This window comes from Myotis daubentonii, chromosome 2 (genome assembly GCF_963259705.1).
Source record: "Myotis daubentonii chromosome 2, mMyoDau2.1, whole genome shotgun sequence".
Classification (NCBI taxonomy): Eukaryota; Metazoa; Chordata; class Mammalia; order Chiroptera; family Vespertilionidae; genus Myotis; species Myotis daubentonii.
Genome location: NC_081841.1, coordinates 148,271,457 through 148,275,624, shown reverse-complemented (window position 1 = coordinate 148,275,624; position 4,168 = coordinate 148,271,457). Strand labels below are relative to the sequence as shown.

General features: G+C 37.3%; 1 pseudogene; it reads left to right on the top strand.

The window, feature by feature from the left end:
- Nucleotides 1-209: 209 nt before the first annotated feature.
- On the top strand, nucleotides 210-1,127 carry LOC132226358 (U2 small nuclear ribonucleoprotein B''-like; annotated as a pseudogene).
- The last annotated feature ends 3,041 nt before the right edge of the window (nucleotides 1,128-4,168 follow it).

Sequence of the window (4,168 nt, the reverse complement as noted above, 5' to 3'; positions counted from 1 at the left end):
ATAGAATAAACAAGTGATGAAAATGGAAACATAACTACTGATATAAAGGAACATAACACATTTTAGATAAATGCTTGACACAAGTTTGTTTCAATAAATGTGAAAATATAAATATAATGGACAATATTTAGAAAAAATAATAAAAAATATAAGAAATCTATTAATATGTCAACATATTGATACTAATAAAAAATTGAGCGGCTGTTATGGGGCACTGGGACAGTCTCAGGCTGTTTGGACAGTTTAACCCAAAAGATGGATATCAGGCCAAACCGTACAATTTATATAAACAATATGAATGACAAAATTTAAAAAGAAGAATTGAAGAGATCCCTGTATGCCCTGTTTTCTCAGTTTGGCCATGTTGTAGATATTGTAGCTTTAAAGGCCACAAAAATGAGGGGGCAAACCTTTGTTATATTTAAATAATTGGGCTCATCCACAAATGCCTTGAGACAGTTACAAGGATTTCCATTTTATTGTAAAGCCAATGCGAATCCAGTATGCAAAAACAGATTCAGGTATAATATCTAAAATGCATGGTACCTTTGCTGACAAAGAAAAGAAGAAAGCCAAAATTGTGGAACAGACAGCACTGACTGCTAATAAGAAGTCTGCTCTGGGAGCACCAAATTCAGTTAACACCCAAGGAAATGCAACACCAAATCCTCAGGTCCCTGATTACCCTCCAAACTATGTTTTATTCCTTAATAATTTACCAGAAGAGACTAATGAGATGATGTTATCCATGCTGTTTAATCAGTTCCTGAATTCCCTGGTTTCAAGGAAGTATGTTTGGTACCTGGGAGGCATGACATTGCATTTGTTGAATTTGAAAATGATGGACAGGCTGGAGCTGCCAGGGGTGCTTTACAAGGATTTAAGATCACACCATCCCATGTCATCAAGATCACCTATGCCAAGAAATGACATTTGGGAGAGTTGTCTTTAAAGGAGTTGGTGTTATTTATAGTGTTTGTTTTCATAACAATTGGTCAGGCCATTTTAATAGTTGGGGCCGGAGGAAATGCAGGTATATTTGTGTAGGTTTTTAAAAATTACCCACTAGTGAACTATGAAATGCAAAGGCCTCAATTTTATACAATAAACTTTTATACATAATACTTCAAAAAAATTGAAAAGACAGTTAAAAACCAATTGCAAAAAAAAAAAAAAAATTCCAGATGAGTTCTAGAACATTTCAAGAACTATGGGAATTAATCTAGTGTATAGTAAAAATTGTTGTGATTCCCTTTTAATTCTAAAAAACTTTAAGAACCTCAAACATAAAATAATATCAAAGGTATTAGTAGGAGCAATAGAGGTAGTAGTAGTAATGAAATCTCATCCCAATAATAAATATAGATTTAAAAAATCCTACAAGATTATTACCAACAGATGTTCTGAAATTAAAAAAACACATTAATGAAGAGGGAAAACTTTATCATAACCTCCATAAATGTCCAGGAAGTGTTTAATAAAATTAAATTTTTATTCCAGCCCTGACCTGTTTGGCTCATTGGATAGAGCATCGGCCTGCGGACTGAAGGGTCCCAGGTTCGATTCCGGTCAAGGGCATGTACCTTGGTTGAGGGCACATTTCCGGTGGGGCGTGTGCAGGAGGCAGCTGATTGATGTTCCTCTCTCATCAATGTTTCTAACTCTCTATCCTTCTCCCTTCCTCTCTGTAAAAAATCAGTAAAATATATCTTTTAAAAAAATTAAATTTTTATTCCAAGTACAACTCTTAGTAAGAGAGCATTAAAAGAAAGCTTTTTGGACTTGAGAAAATGTATCTGTCAGAAAGCATCAGCAAAACATCATATTTTGTAAAAATAGTAAGAGATATATCCTATAAAATTAAGAACAATGATATATTATCACCACCATTATTCAAAATTTTTTGGAGACCTCAGCTAGAACATTTAGATTTTAAAAATTAAATTCAATATGAATACTGGGAGAAAGAAACTAAATTATTCTTACTTCTCTTTTTAAAATATTTCCTTTTAGAGAGAGAGGAAGGAGAGGGATAGAAAGATAGAAACATCAGTGAGAGAGAAACATCATCCATCAGCTTCTTACTGCACACCCCCTATTGAGGACAGAGCCCGCAACCCAGACATGTGACCTGACCCTGATCCGGAATTGAACCAGTGACTTTTTGGTTCATGGGTCCACACTCAACCACAGGCTAGGCAATTATCCTTATTTCTTGATGAACCATTTTCTCCCTAGAAAACCCAAGCAAATCAAATAAAATATGGTTACAGTTAGGCTGTCAAAGATAACATCTGCAAGGATTTGATATTGCATATGAGACCTGAAGGGTAAGAAGCTGACTCCACAAAGTCTAGTCATGTATGTGTCAGTGTGTGTGTGTGTCTGTCTGTCTGAGTTTGTGTTTTGTGTATTCATGTGTATTCATATATGTGTGTGTGTGTGTGTGTGTGTAAGTAAATGTATATATGCCATATACATGTACACAAATACATAAATAAAAATGTATGTGCTTCCTGGACTTGTAAGTCTATTTCTTTCACCAGGTAGGGGAAGTTTTCTGTCATTATTTCTTCAAATAGGTTTTCAATATCTTGCTCTCTCTCTTCTTCTGGCACCCCTATAATTCGGATGTTGGTGCACTTGAAGTTGTCCCAGAGACTCGTTACACTATCATCATATTTTTGGATTCTTTTTTCTTTTTGCTTTTCTGGTTGGGTATTTTTTGCTTCTTTGTATTTCAGATCTTTAACTTGATTCTTGGGATACTCTTGTCTGCTGTTGGATCTCTGTATATTATTCTTTATTTCAGTCAGTGTATGCTTAATTTCTAGTTGTTCTTTTTTCATATCCTCCAGGGTCTCACTAAATTTATTGGTGGTTTCTAGAAAATTCTTGAAAAACCTTATAAGTGTGGTTTTGAACTCTATATCCAGTAGTTTTCTTTCCTCCATTTCTGTCAGTTGTGACCTGTTTCTTTGTCTCCGCATTTTTTGTGCTTCTCTGTGTTGATGGAGTGGCTTTCTGTGCTAGGTGTCCTATAGGTCCCAGTGGCTCAGCCTCCCCAATTACCTGAGGTGGACACTCTTGGTGCACCCCCTTGTGGGCTTTGTGCACAGTCTTGTTGTATTTAAGCCTTGATTGTTGTAGGTATCTCTGGGAGGAATTGACCTCCAGGCCACTTGGCTATGAGAATCAGCTGTGTCTGCTGTGGGAGAACTTCTGTGCTGGAGACACCCCTCCAGGGCAAGACTTACTTCAGTGGGGCTTTGGTGCTCACTGAGTCTGCCCCCTGAGTGTGTCCCTTATGAAAGAAATAGACTTACAAGTCCAGGAAGCGCAGAAAACCCCAAACAAAAGGAATCCAAAGAGGACCACACCAAGACACATCATAATTAAAATGCCAAGAGCAAAAGACAAAGAGAGAATCTTAAAAGCAGCAAGAGAAAGATGGTCAGTTACCTACAAGGGAGTACCCATACGACTGTCAGCTGATTTCTCAACAGAAACTTTGCAGGCCAGAAGGGAGTGGCAAGAAATATTCAAAGTGATGAATACCAAGAACCTACAACCAAGATTACTTTATCCAGCAAAGCTACCATTCAGAATTGAAGGTCAGATAAAGAGCTTCACAGATAAGGAAAAGCTAAAGGAGTTCATCACCACCAAACCAGTATTATGTGAAATGCTGAAAGGTATCATTTAAGAAGAGGAAGAAGAAGAAAAAGGTAAAGATACAAATTACGAACAACAAATGCACATCTATCAACAAGTGAATCTAAAAATCAAGTGAATAAATAATCTGATGAACAGAATAAACTGGTGATTATAATAGAATCAGGGGCATAGAAAGGGAGTGGACTGACTACTCTGGGCGGGGGGGGGGGTGTGCAGGATGTGGAAAGAGACTGGACAAAAATCGTATACATATGGATGAGGACAGTGCAGGTAGCGGGGGGGGGGGGGGGGAGGGGTAAGGGCAGAGGGTGGGGTGGGAACTGGGTGGAGGGGAGCTATGGGGGAAAAAAAGGAACAACTGTAATAATCTGAACAATAAAGATTTTTAAAAAAATGTATGTGTCTAATATTGTGTGTGTATGTGTGTGTGCATGTTGATAGATAGAGGGAGTAGGAAACATTTTCTGCAAGAAGAAGCAAAAAACTCAGA